General features: G+C 39.7%; 1 pseudogene; it reads left to right on the forward strand.

Annotated features, from left to right (window-relative positions):
- Positions 1 to 6,852: 6,852 nt before the first annotated feature.
- Positions 6,853 to 14,437, forward strand: LOC121397947 (annotated as a pseudogene).
- Positions 14,438 to 15,576: the final 1,139 nt, after the last annotated feature.

Genomic DNA, 15,576 nt, shown 5'->3' on the forward strand with positions numbered 1-15,576 from the left:
AAGTTCTCCTGAGTAAAACTATACCCCGTATGTATGGGTGCACCTAAAGATGCGGCCCCCAAACACCCCAAAACAGGGGCAATACATAAGGGAAATTTCAGGTGGAAAGTTTGGAGCTGCGCTCTAGGTGCACACCTTGCAGTTCTTCAGTCTAAACCCCCCCTTACCTGAAATACCCTCACAAATTATATATTCCTTGAAAGTGCACACCTGCAGCTATTCAAAAGCGCCATCCTTGCTTTCCTGCATGCAGATCTGTGGGCGCAGTTATCCATAGAAATTTGCAGTTTGGCCTGAACAAGGAAATAGTTAGATTTCTCCACAAAATTGCCACGACAACTAAAGAAAACCTGCTAAATATTAATCTGCAACTTCTCCGGAGCACTATGATACCCTGCATGTATGGGAGCACCAAAAGAAGCAGCCACCAAATACTCTAAAACAGGTGCAATAGGTAAATTTGAGGCTCAGATCACACCCTGCAGATTTTCCCCTTTTACCTGTGAAACAAGCCACAAATTGGACAAGTACTGAACATATAAAGCTTCACTTAGGAAAATGTGCATTTCTGTGAAGAATAGCTTCCAAAGCTGAACAGGAGAAAAAAAAACAGATTCAACTTTATATTTCTAGCCAATTCCCCAAAGACAAGTAAAAACTTACTGAATATTCTACTTACCTATATCTGTATAGTGGAGCTTCTTTGGACCCTTTTGTTTCATCCGCACTCATGTCCTCGGGCAGTGCTGCTTTTTCTTATTTTTTTTTTTAGTTTTTGAACACTAAATAGAAAATCTGCACATTTATAGGAAAAATATTTTGCCACCAAATATTCATATGGTCAACACAAAGCAACCTACCTCGATAGGCTGTGGTCTAAGACAAAAAAAACATAGCTGTGTCAATCTCACTTCTATAAAAAAAAAAGCTGAATGCCTTTACAAAGAACAAAATATATATTGCCCAGAAATAAAAATAGTGTCAGAAACTGCACAGAAAGCGGAGATATTGAGTTTTCAGAGCAAGTATAATTTCTCTCCAAAAGTGATGTAACAAACTGCTTAAGTAAAGAGTAAAGTGGCAATCGAGGAAGCTGATCCTAAACCTAGTCTAAAGGTTTGTAATGCAAACTGTCCCAATCTACCAGTAAACCATAACTTTCTTTGCACAACTGCAAACCCTGAATGCGCCAAGATTTTTAGGCACCTTTGTCCTTCACTTACACCTCAATTGCTTACACCTCCCAATGCAGCGGGGAAAGAAAAATCCAAACTAAATACTAACATAAAAAATGTATTATTGCCCTGAACACAAAGCATAAGCACAAAATAAATTTTGCAAAGTGGGATACCAATTCTTATAAATCAAATCAGTGCACAAAACTATTTCAATAGTGTAACTGCGTATGGTATATTTCAAATCATGGTTTGGAACATAACCCAGGGTTGTGAGGGCACTTTGGGCAACAGTACTGTGTAGCTCATCTGACACCCCTTTTGTGGCAAATTTTGCAAGCTTTTTGGGCGAATCGCTTGCCAGGAGTGGGTGGAAGTGTGTCTATAAAATGGTTCCCCTGTCGCTAGCAGGCATCTGGGGAATCTCAGTGCCACCAAACAACAGGGCAGGAAGTATCTGCAGCTGATATTTATAATAGGACAATTTGGGGCCTGGTACTGCTGCCTTATATCCAACATATGAATTTCGAAGGGCCATTTGAATCAAATAAATGCCAACTTTCTTGTACCAGGCCTTTGTTTGCCGGGTGGCATTGTAACAGTTGGTCAGTTCTATAAACATCACCCATGTACTTACTGTACTCCTTGCAACAGAGAGGTATTTTTAAGGGGTCTACCAGGTCTCTATACTGCAATTACTGACTTGTTGTGGATTGAGGTTAGCATGAATACATTTTTTTGTGTCACAGTATTTGATGTCAAAGAGCTCATCAGGTCTCAGGGCATACATTTTTCCACTACTCAATTTTTTGCTTACAAGATCCCTGGGCAATCCTTTTCGGTTGCGATTTATGATGCCACAGGCTGGGGTGTCCAAGGTTTTGAATAAGGGGATGCTTGTGTAAAAGTTATCCATATATAAGTGGTAACCTTGGCCCAGAAGTGGAATTATGCGCTCTCATACAATTTTGCCACTGACAAGTCAAATCAAGGGGACAACCATAGTTACATAGTTAAATTGGGTTGAAAAAAGACAAAGTCCATCAAGTTCAACCCCTCCAAATGAAAACCCAGCATCCATACACATACCCCTCCCTACTTTTAGTTAAATTCTATATACCCATACCTATACTAACTATAGTGCTTAGTATCACAATAGCCTTTGATATTATGTTTGTCCAAGAAATCATCCAAGCCATTCTTAAAGGCATTAACTGAATCAGCCATCACAACATCACCCGGCAGTGCATTCCACAACCTCACTGTCCTGACTGTGAAGAACCCCCTACATTGCTTCAAATGAAAGTTCTTTTCTTCTAGTCTAAAGAGGTGGCCTCTGGTACGGTGATCCACTTTATGGGTAAAAAGGTCCCCTGCTATTTTTCTATAATGTCCTCTAATATACTTGTAAAGTGTAATCATGTCCCCTCGCAAGCGCCTTTTTTCCAGAGAAAACAACCCCGACCTTGACAGTCTACCCTCATTATTTAAGTCTTCCATCCCTCTAACCAATTTAGTTGCACGTCTCTGCACTCTCTCCAGCTCATTTATATCCCTCTTAAGGACTGGAGTCCAAAACTGAACTGCATACTCCAGATGAGGCCTTACCAGGGACCTATAAAGAGGCATAATTATGTTTTCATCCCTTGAGTTAATGCCCTTTTTTATGCAAGACAGAACTTGCTTTAGTAGCCACAGAATGACACTGCCCAGAATTAGACAACGTGTTATCTACAAAGACCCCTAGATCCTTCTCATTTAAGGAAACTCCCAACACACTGCCATTTAGTGTATAACTTGCATGTATATTATTTTTGCCAAAGTGCATAACCTTGCATTTTGAACCTCATTTTCCAGTTTGCTGCCCAGTTTTCCAATTTAGACAAATCACTCTGCAAAGTGGCAGCATCCTGCATGGAACCTATAGTTCTGCACAATTTAGTATCATCTGCAAAAATAGAAACAGTACTTTCAATGCCCACCTCCAGGTCATTCATAAACAAGTTGAAAAGCAAGGGACCTAGTACAGAGCCCTGCGGTACTCCACTAACAACACTGGTCCAATTAGAAAATGTTCCATTTACCACCACTCTTTGTAGTCTATCTTTTAGCCAGTTCTCTATCCAGGTACAAATACTATGTTCCAGGCCAACATTCCTTAATTTAACCAGTAACCTTTTGTGTGGCACTGTATCAAATGCTTTAGCAAAGTCTAAGTAAATCACATCCACTGCCATCCCAGAATCGAGGTCTCTACTTACCTTCTCATAAAAAGAAATTAAGTTAGTCTGGCAAGATCTATTACGCATAAAACCATGCTGGCACAAACTCATAGTATTATGATTTGCTATGAAGTCCTTTATTAACCCTTCGAAAAGCTTTACTATCACTGACGTCAGACTAACTGGCCTATAGTTTTGAGGCTGAGAACGGGATCCTTTTTTGAATAGAGGCACCACATTAGCAATTCGCCAGTCTCTTCGCACTATGCCAGATCTCAATGAATCCTGAAAAATTAAGTAAAGAGGTTTGGCAATCACAGAGCTAAGCTCGCTAATTACCCTAGGATAAATACCATCTGGCCCCGGACCTTTGTTAATCTTAACATGATCTAGTCTCTTTTGAATTTCATCATGTGTGAACCATGCATCATTAGTTGTATTACTAGAATTGGGACTGTTAAGAAGGAAACCTTCACTTACTGGTTCCTCATTTGTGTAGACAGATGAAAAATATGAGTTCAGAATCTGCGCTTTTGTTTTGTTTTAATAAACCAGCTGATAGTAAGGGTCCTGCTTCATTTTTTTCCTATTAACATATTTAAAAAATAATTTTTGATTTTTTTTACTGCTTGCTGCCATATCCTTTTCTATATCAATTTTAGCTTGCCTTATAGCTTCTTTGCATGATTTATTGGCCTCCTTGTACCTTATAAATGTTTTGGCTGTACCAGCTAACTTGAAAGCCTTAAAAGCACGTCTTGTCTTACCCACCTCAACACCAACGTTTCTATTGAACCAAAAAGGTTTTGCTTTGCAACGACGTTCCTTGCTTACAAGTGGAATATACTGACAAGTATATTTATTAAGCAGCATTTTAAAGACGTCCCATTTTTGTTCTGTGTTTAACCCTGTGAAAAGCATTTCCCACTTAATATGTTGCAGAGATGCCCTTATACTGTTAAGTTTGCACGTCTGAAATTTAGTGTTTTAGTTACTCCCTTATAGAATTGCTTCTGTAACAGAATCTCAAAGGAGACCATGTTATGATCATTATTCCCTAAATGCTCACCCACACAAATGTTAGAGATGAGTTCAGTATTGTTAGTTATTACAAGGTCCAAAAGAGAGTTATTCCTAGTAGGTTCTTGAACGAGCTGGAATAAAAAGTTGTCATTCAGCATATTTACAAACCTACTAGCTTTTTCTGTCTTAGCAACCCCATTACCCCAGTCAATGTCTGGATAATTGAAGTCACCATAGCAACAACTTGACCCAGCTCTGAAGCCGCTTGTATCTGCAAGAGTAGCTGGGCTTCATACTCGACATTTATACGCAGGGGCGGAACTACCGGGGGAGCAGGGGGTGCGAGCGGGCCAGGGCCCGCACCCCCTCAGGGCCCCCTGGCAGTCCGCCCGCCGCATGTTCGGCGGCCAGTTCCGGGTTTACGGAGGGGGCGGGGGCCCGGCTGCGATTCCTGCGCCAGGGCTCGCCCCCCTCTAGTTCCGTTTTTGCCTATACGAGGTGGTTTATAGCATTATATGAGGGGGGACTAATTGGGAGTCCTTGCCCTCATATATCATGAAAAAGCTGGTGTATGCCGAACTGCTTTCGGCTGTACCAGCTAACTTGAAAGCCTTAAAAGCACGTCTCGTCTTACCCACCTCAACACCAACGTTTCTATTGAACCAAAAAGGTGTGATTTGTGAATATCTGATCAGTATAACACAATTATGCAACATCAATTTCATGGGCAAAAAACAAGTAATCAACTGCAATAGCAAACTGAATATGCTGTAAAATGCTGATCACTAGTGAAATATAACTAAAGCAAGCGATAAAAAAAAAAAATAATAATAAAGAGCCACACAGAACTGAAAATTCAGTAAATACAATCAAGAGATCAATATAAAGCAAGATTAAGAACAATCCAGAACAAGCAAAAGCAAGTAAATAAACCGCAACACATAGCTAAAACTGTAATGCAATAACTGAATATGCGATAAAACAGAAAAAGGGATTATGGCTAGTGATGGGCGAATTTATTCGCCAGGTGCGAATTCGCGGTGAATTTGCGCGATTCGCCACCAGCGGATAAATTCGCGAAATGCCCGTGAAAATTTGCGGCAAAAATTTGCCGGCGTCAAAAAAAAATTTCCCGAAAAAGCGGACGCCGGTGTCAAAAATGGGCGCCGGCTTCAAAAACTAGACGCCGGCGCAGTTTCGCAAATTTTTCGCCGTTAAGCAAATTTTTCTGCGAAACGGCGCAAATTCGCCCATCACTAATTATGGCGTCTACAATCAAGAACAATCAAGAAACTGCAAGAATAAGCAAAGGCAACAACAAGAAACACAAGAACTGAAAACTCAATACAATCACAAAAAATACAATAACAATTTTTTATGTCAAAAGCAAGGGAGAAACTGGAAAATAAAAAATAAAGGCAAAGTAAAAAATATGTATGTGTGTCCACTTACAAAAATGTTTGTGTGTGTATGAGTGTGTATAAGTGTTTATAAGTGTGTGCAAGTGGGCCTATGTATGAGTGCACAATAAGTAGACAAGTGTAAACCAGCAAATAAAAATATACAAAAACTTAAAATATACAGTAAGTGTATAGAGTATTTATAATAGGTGTGTAAAAGAGGTACTTGGGAGCAGGCAAGGTAGATCTCATGGGCACAGGATACTGGAGGACCGCAGCTGCCAGCAGGAGGGCTCCATGAACATTCACTGGCACAAGGAAGTGAGAGGGAGGTGCTGCAATATCTGGGTTATGTACCCCTGTAGCAGGCACATGGTGGTGACATCAGGGGGTTGCCCTGGGGGCGATTGTTGGTGCAGAGGGCATGGCAGGTCTTTATACACATTGCCCAGGGGGTATGCTCATTTACTAGGGGATATGCTCGTTGCCTAGGGGCAGACAGCTCCTATGCGTGATCGGTTGGTACCGATCATGCGCAGAAAAGAAGAGTGCAGCAGTGTCGCCCTGGAGACTATCGTTGGCATAAAGGGACTTGACAGTTGAGTATACTTGTTGCCTAGGGGGTTGTGGTGCTGGAAGCTCCTCTGCGTCAAAGCTGGTTCTAACCAGTACATTGGGTAAGAGCTGTACATTTCACAATCCACCCAAGGGAAATCATAAAACATGTGTCAATGTGAATTTCTAGACTACACCTTTATTTAATGGTTTTAGGTAAAGTTCATACTTAACTATGAAATTTTAGCGTCGGGGATTATTTTGTATTCATCTGGTGATTGCATCAAAAAAACAGGCACATCCAGTTTTGGGTTGTAGAAAAAATTACTCCCTGAAAGGAACCCCCACTTTTATGTTTGATAACATTGTAGCATAAAGCAAGGAGTCTTATATTATGTTCTTTCCACTTCAACTTCACCCTCACCTAATCAAAGACAGGTCCACCCTAAGGTTCAGATAACCAATATCTTTAGCAGGATGGGTTGGCAAGCTGATGGGAGACGGGTGTCCTGCCAGAATGCCCGAAGGTAATTTAGGCACTAGTCTGGCAGGACTGAACATAGTTGCTGCAGGTTGTGTTTCCAAGTACAGTGGTGGAAGAGCAAAGAATAGCCAATAATGGCATACATAGCCAAATTAGACAACTGTGAACAAGATGAGGAACCTGAAAGATAGTACTCTATGGAGAACACCCTTAAGATAAATCTTCGTCATCCAAGTTGGGGGTGCAGGATGGAAGGATGTCCAAGCCAAAACTTAGCCAGGGTTTTCAGGATAAGAGATTAGTACTAGGTTTGAAATATGGCAACAGGCAAGATGCAAGACATAGCTTCAGAATTATAGAAATATAAAGTACAATTTGAAGCCTTGTTGGAAATATAGCAGGGCCATCAATAAAAACTGTCATACCCCAAGTTAGAGTGGCTGTATCCATTATGTAGCAGGATTTGGTGCCAGTAGTAAAGAAGATCATGTTTGGCTTTTGCAGAATAAGAATTAAGGGTAAGTTCTTGATTATGACTTGCATTTATACATAGGCACCCACAGATGATTCAGAAGAGATGATTATATTCATCTTCTACAAAGATCTAGAAAGGATTTATGACAGTATTAAAACATGATGCTTTTATAATCCTAGGTAAACTCAGTGCTTACGTAGGTACATCATTATCACATAGCAGGACAGCAAGGATTGCATGATGTCCATTTGGAAAGAGTATTTTACAGTGAAAGATGTGAAATTGTGGAATTCTCTCCCATAAACAGTGGTACTGGCCGATACATTAGATAGCTTTAAGAAGGGGTTGGATGGCTTTTTAGCTAGTGAGGAAATACAGGGTTATTGAAAATAGCTCATAGTATAAGTCAGGGGTAGGCAACCCGAGGCTCCGGAGCCTCATGCGGCTCTTCATCCTGCTTGCTGCGGCTTGGTCTTGCGGCTTTGCCTGTCATGTCGTCTATACAGCCCTTGCACCTGCTTGCGGCTTCTTGAGTGTGCAACCGCGGTAAGCTAACTGTTGGCTTACCGTGGTCGCACACTCAGGAAGCCACCAGCAGGTGTGAGGGCTGTATAGATGTCCCAGGTGTGACAGGCAAGACCGAGCCACAGCAAGATGATTCTTAATGGTCCTAACTGTGGCCACACACTCAAGACAAGAGAGGAAAGATCAGCATGGAGCTTCAGAAACAGAAGTCACATTAAACAGACCAGAACACTTGCATCTAATAGTGTTTAATGTATTTCAAAGTAGGCCTAAACATACACACTGTACTTCTGTTTTAATTAAAAAAAGGTTAAAACTTTTAAAAGTTTATAAGCTGTGTTATGTTTTGCGGCTCCAGACTTTCTCTTTAGTGGAAGAGGGGGCAAAATGGCTCTTTTGATAGTAAAGGTTGCTGACCCCTGGTATAAGTTGATCCAGGGACTAGTCTAGTCTGTCATTTTGGAGTCTGGAAAGAATTATTTCCTCCTCCGAGGCTTCATAGGCTTTTTTTGTTTTCCTCTGGATCAACTAGCAGAGAGGCATGTTTTATAAAGACAGAAAAGGTTGAACCTAATGGACATGTCTTTTTCTAACTTAACTTACTATGGTATTATATCACAAGCCCAAATGGAGAAAGATTATGTAATACTTGCTGAAGCTGAAGGCCAGCTATAAGCAGCACTTTATGAATATAAGAGAATACATTTAGGGACATGAAAAATCCAAAACCATAATTCAGATTATTTTTGGGAGACAGCAGCAATAAAACTAACAAATCTCAAAAGTGCTAAATAAAAGCAAGAGATGAAATTAGAGATAAATTAGTGATATTCTGAGACAATTTGCGTTCATTATTTTTTTATGGGTTTAGAGTTATTTATCCTTTTATTCGGAAGCTCTGCAGTTTGCAATTTTAGCAATCGAATTGCTAGGGTTCCACTTAGCCTGATTTTAATAAGAGCATTGAATATGAGACGGACTGAATAAAAAGTGAGTAATAAAAAGCAAATAAATAGCAATATCAATAAATATGTAGCCTTACAGATCATTTGTTTTAGATGGAGGCAGTGAAGAAGGCAAATAATTTAAAAACTAAAAAGGAAAAAATTAAGGCCAGTTGAAAAGTTGCTTAGAATTGTCATTCTATAACATACTAAAAGTTAACTTAAAAGGTGAACCATGGAAACATTCCAAATTAAAGTTGATGAAAAACTTTAGGAAGACCACATGGTCATTCGTATAGAAGACAGTTGGGCTCAACTTATGAAAGCAATCACTGGAACAGTTGAGAAAGTAACAGCAGTTAAGAAACAAGGACTAGTTCAGTAGATGTCAGCAGATACGAAAAACAAAGCAATAAATAAACATACTTTAAGCAATAAGATCCAATGCAGAGGCGTATAAGAGAAAAAAATTGTTCGTACACAACGAAAAATAAACACCAAGACAAATGAAACTTTTAAATAGCAAAGACTTTATTAAGAAATAACTTACAGAAAGTCCACTTCCTGTCCTCTTCAGAAACGGCGAAAAGGCAACCATCCATACTGCAGCGATCGATTTCTCCTCCCTGGCTATTCACTGAAAAGGCATCATCTTCATCCTCCTCCCGTTGTCCAGCAGCAGCAGTGTCACGGGCTCTCCTGCAATTTCCCGGCTCCTTGTGTGACAGCGGCATCAAGTTTGTTCCTGTGCTGGCGCGATCAACTAACAGCAGCGGGTCCTCTCACTTCCCTTCCACTAGAGTCTCCCGATGAACACTTGTTCCTGCTAGTAGCTGTAGTAGCTGTAATAGTGCTGCCAGGACAGAGCGCAAGACTTCCCCGGGCGCAGTTTAGTTCCAGCCGGGTGCAGTCAGCCTTTCCTGAAGCTGCTTTGCTGCCTCTCCTTTCAGTCTCCTCCTCGCCCGAAAATCTAACTGATCTCCACACACACAGGGTTTGCTTATTTTGTGCTTATTTTAAGGGCTGTTTCTTGTTTGCAGCAAAGGGTTAATCGGTCACCTGACAAGGAGAAGCCAGAAGCAGCCAAAGTGCGCTGAACTGGAGCAACCCCTGGCGCAAGACGAGAAAGCGGGATGTGTATTCATTAGTTTATCATCTGCCTCTTCATTCATTAGGGACAAGAGAAAAAAAACGAGAGGAGAGGCAGCAAAGCAGCTTCAGGAAAGGCTGACTGCGCCCGGCTTGAACTAAACTGCGCCCGGGGAAGTCTAGCACTATTACAGCTACTACAGCTACTAGCAGGAACAAGTGTTCATCGGGAGACTCTAGTGGAAGGGAAGTGAGAGGACCCGCTGCTGTTAGTTGATCGCGCCAGCACAGGAACAAACTTGACGCCGCTGTCACACCAGGAGCTGGGAAATTGCAGGAGAGCCCGTGACACTGCTGCTGCTGGACACCGGGAGGAGGATGAAGGCGATGCCTTTTCAGTGAATAGCCAGGGAGGAGAAATCTATCGCTGCAGTATGGATGGTCGCCTTTTTGCCGTTTCTGAAGAGGACAGGAAGTGGACTGTTATTTCTTAATAAAGGATTTGCTATATAAAAGTTTCATTTGTCTTGGTGTTTATTTTTCGTTGTGGACTAACGAATTTTTTTACATTTTTTTTTGATGTTACTGGTCCTTTAATGTGTAGGGCACAGAGAAGACAAATCTCAGAGGCAGCCAATAGACTGATTGCAAAGGAATTATACAGAGAATGAAAGTTATTTTAACAAATTTGAAGGAAACAACTAAAACCTTCTGCCCAATAAAAAAAAAACTGCCTTATTGAAGACAGCGAGTCCCTTTTATAAAAAAGGGGAAATTAACAGCTGGTGTCAGAACTCTAAAGAACCATGGAAATAAGTGAGGAAGAATCAAATGTGGAGAATCCAAAGGGTAAAATACCTGATCATAATGGAACAATTACATCAAAAAATAAAAGTGGTTTAAACTAATACAAACATAATGCTGTGTTGACCCGCACTGGTAAAACTGCTGCGTTTGCTTCAGAAACACTACTATTGTTTATATCAATAAGCTGCTGTGTAGTAATGGGGGCAGCCATTCAAACGAAAAAAGGCTCCAGTTACACAGAAGACAGCAGATAAGCTCTGTAGAACATAATGGGGTTATCGGTTATCCACTATTTAACCTGTGCCATATAGTCTTTTTCCAATTTCAGTCATTGCTACACAGCAGCTTGTTTATATGAACTATAGTAGTGTTTCTGAAGCAAATAGATCTGTTTTACCAGTGCAGGGCAACTTACATGATATTTTCATTACTTTAGAACAATTTTATTTTTTGGTATTATCCTTTAATGAATTTGAGGAAATTATAATGAAAATAAAGTGGCTGGTAGTGATAATATGACAAATTGCTAACATTTGGTGGACCATGTTTGTGGAGAAAGCTACGTGAATTAAGAGTTAAAATTTGGAATGTGGAATGTATTCCAATAAACAGAGAATGCAACAATCCTACCTCTACAGAAAAAGCACTCACTGCCACATGGTGGAGTATCACAGTCCAGTGAGTATCCGCACTCCAAGGCACACACTGTTGCGGTTTGTATAGCTGGGGTGCATGGTAAGGATATATATGACGTAGTATTCAAGAGAACCAGCAGTCCCATGTAAAAAAATTTACATGGGAGAGCTGGTTCTCTTGAATACTACTACTTCTGCTGGAACTAGCAGAAAAGAGACGCAGCAGAGGAGCAGACAAGTCTGCATAAACAAAGGGTGGTCCTGCGAGTCGCAGGACCCACGTGACCTCCACCTCTGCTTGCCCTGCTCGTTGCCTAGGGGTTTTGGAGAGCACCTGAGTCCTCTGGAGAATCACCGCTAATGCAGAGAGGAGCCCTTTACAGCCAAGAGCGTAGGTACTACATGCTTGGCAGTTGGGGCTTTTCCCTGTAAGAACTTAGTACCTACGTTCTTGGCAGATAAAGGATTAATGCAGGGCTTATTGCCACTGCCACTCTACCATGAACATTTTATATCTTCCCATTCCTCTCTCTATCTATAATTTATAGTATGCACTGGTCCTTTGTCTTGTCCCCAACCAAATCTTATGATCAGTTAATTTATGCAATTTATAAAATCATTTATAATAAAAACTAGAAGCAGTAATGCCTCTGTTCCTTCCCTCTCAGTTCTTAAAGGTGTTTTTCATATTTGAGTTAGCTTTTAGTATGATGAAGAGAATAATATTCTAAGACAATTTGCAATGTCTTTACTTTTTATTATTATTTGCAGTTGAAGAAACTCCAATTTAGAATTCCAGTAGCCATCTGGTTTAATGGTTTAAATAAGAAACTGTTGAATTGGGAAGGGCCTGAATAGAAAAATAAGCAATTTTCAGGAACAGTGACCCCGATTTGAAAGTTAAAGAGTCAGAAGAAGGCAAATTAAAAACTATAAAAAATAAATAATGAAGACCAATTGAAATGTTGCTTACAATTGGCCATGCAATAACATACTGAGGTGAATCCCCCTTAAAAGCAGAATGTTAATGGAGAATAATGTACAGTATATATTTGGGATTCCTTTTTTCAGATAAAAGTTTAATTATCTGTTGTGTTGTGTTACTGTATGGATAATAATTTTGGTTTATATAATTCACTGTGGAATGTTAAAATACTGATTAAAAATATTATCCAGATAAATTCTGAATACATGCTGTAGAACAAGTGGAATTAAACCCAGTGCTGGTTACTGGGTCTCACACACACTCCACTCATTTCTGATCTCATTCAAGTTCGGATAATGGAGGTGATGGAATAAATAGAGACTATGGAAGTATTGGAAGATCCAATGGAAGTGATGACGTCCCAGAAGAGCTTTGCAATTGCAGGCCTTACTCACCTGGAGTCTTAGAAGCGACCTGCTACACGTCATTCATGTTTATTACGCTCTCCTGTGTCCTAGGAGTAGTGGGCAATGTTATGGTCACCAGAAGAAGAAAAATAGTAAAATCTGGTTTCTGAACTTGGCTGCGTCTGATTTTACCTTTTCCCTCCTTCTTGGGCTGTATGCTCATTATATTTTCAGAGAAAACTGGCAAATTGGATCGTATTTATGTAAAATCTCTAATTATGCTTCAACGTGTAATATGTATGCAAGTGTTTTCAGCATCACGGCTCTGACTGTTGACTGTGTCTTATCAGTGGCCAAACCAATATGGCACCATAAGTATTTCTCTGTAAGGGTTTGTTGTTGGACCTGTGCAGCTATTTGGATACTAACAGCTCTGGTCAGCCTTCCAGTGTTACTATTAAGTGATGAAATTCAGTACGGTGACAAAATGCATTGCAGAAGTCATTGCTAAACTTTCCTATGCTACCCACAATATTAGTAAAAGAGAAGTGAACAACAGCCTGGGATACACAGAAGGCTCTGGCTCAGTAGCTTTAAATAAAGCCAATTTCAATGGAGTGGTAAATGGTAATGAAACTGACTCTACTCTTTGAGGAACATTTATCAAGGGTCAAATTCATGTGAGTTTTTCAAAACTCACAAAAATGCCCATATCGAAACCAATCGAAATGTATTAATAAAAACGAATTTTCCCAGCTCGGACAAATTGAAACAACCCGAAAACTCGAATCAAATTAAATTTGAATTAGAAAAACACAAATTGAATTTAAAAAACTTGATTCGAGTTTTTTTTCTCTGAAAAGAACATGTGCCAAGAAGGCTGCAAAGATCACCAAATTGATCCCTGGACCTCTCCCTTATACAGCAATTCGTCAGGTTTAAGGTGGCGAAAAGTCAAATTTGAGTATGATGCATCTCGAAATTCTAATTAAAATTCAAATCAAGTTTGGATAATTCACAATTTGAATTTAGGAGTTTTGACCAAAAAAATTAAATTCAAAATCACATTTTCACTTCGACCCTTAATAAATCTGCCCCTTAAAGTGCAGAAAATAATTTATATTGCAAATAAATTGCCACGGAAACAAAACGTGAATTCCAGAAAGCATATACCTTTTGTAAATTCTAAATATATTTCTAATGGTACATATATTTTTCGATCATTCCAAATGGTACAGCAATGATATATTGTACTGTTAATCTCAGGGAGATCAGGGACATAGCATTTTCAACAAGCTGCATTGTTATTCCGTGAATAGATCTTGGTTACTTTATCCCATTGCCCATCATTCTAGTTTCTAAACTAATCATTGCTCAGCAAGAGGGGAAATCTCAATCTGTGAAGAGTTCCAGACTATATAGAATTATAATTATGGAAGTCCTGTTCTTTTTCTTAACATGGACCCCATTGATCACAGCGCAGATTATTTTGCTGGCCACTCTTTATAGTGAGCAGGTCATACTGATGTATAAAATGTTCTGGGTGATGCCACTTGTGTTCAGCATAGCCTTTAACAACATTTGCATAAACCCTATCATATATGTATTGGTTAGTACACAGGCTAGGAAGGCTCATTCTGATTTTATGAGCACAATCCTGAGACCAAAAGCTTTGGTTGATACATTGCCTTTGTTTCTATTGATCAGCTTTTCTTCGGCAGACATATATTATTCTCTTAAAATTAATATCTATCGTTATGTCCTCCTCTGATTCACAAAAGGTCGTAAAAGTGAGTGTTATTTTTAGCATGTGTTAATTATCACTGCTTATATTTTTAGAATTAACAATCAATTCAGTAAAAGTTCACTTGTCTGACTTAAGAAGCAATTTCTTTGTTAATTTTCGGTGAGCTGTGTGCTTTGTTTTATAGCATGCAAATATTTTGTGCATTATTTTAAACCATGATATATTGTCTTATTATTTTTTAGCACCTAAGACATATGGGATGCCACGGACAGTATTCTAGTCTCCTATTCCTGGGAATCTTGATAAAATTCCCAACACAGCATGTAGTGCATTCAGGACCTGCCCAAGGCACTGTAAAAATGTGGGCTGCGACACTCCACCATATATTCCTCCAATTTTCTGGAAACTACCGTTTGAGAAAAAATGAAGGGAGCATAGAAGTTTCACCATGCCAGGGACAGTATGGCTTCTGTGTGTTAGTGGCTGTAGGCAAGGCTCCAACTCCTCATAAAGGCCATAAATTGCTGGCCTACTTAATCGGTAGCGTCTCACTACTTCCTCAGATAATCCATCTAGAGTTAATCTTTCCCGGGAAAAACTTGAGATTGCATCACTCTATGGCGATCACAGACTTGATTCTTTTCCACAGATTCAAGCAAAAATCGGACTGCAAACTTCATCTTGTCAACACAGATAATTACCAATTTGGTTGCTAGGGTTCTAATTTCCCTAGAAACCATGCATTGATTTGAATAAGAGACTGGAATATGAATAGAAGAGGCCTGCATAGAACAATGAGTAATTAAAAGTAATACATGTGTAGCCTTACAGAGCATTTGTTTTTAGATGAGATCAGTGACCCCATTTGAAAGCTGGAAAGAGCCAAACGAAATAATAAAGAATGAATAATAAAAAAATATATATACAAAAAAATAATGAAGACCAATTGAAAAGTTATTTAGAATTAGCCACTGTAAAACACAAAGCTAACCAGCCCTTTAAATGTTGAGAGAATCAGACAGGGGAGAGATTGGCACATGGCTAGACTGATTCACTGGAACTCAAGATCGGAAAGCAGAGACTGGCAAATGGAGAAGTGGTCATAGGAGATACCGGGGCATACAGACATAGTGATTTGACCATAAGGAGAGGGGACAGAGGGG

Source organism: Xenopus laevis, chromosome 9_10L (assembly GCF_017654675.1).
Source record: "Xenopus laevis strain J_2021 chromosome 9_10L, Xenopus_laevis_v10.1, whole genome shotgun sequence".
In the NCBI taxonomy this organism is placed as follows: domain Eukaryota; kingdom Metazoa; phylum Chordata; class Amphibia; order Anura; family Pipidae; genus Xenopus; species Xenopus laevis.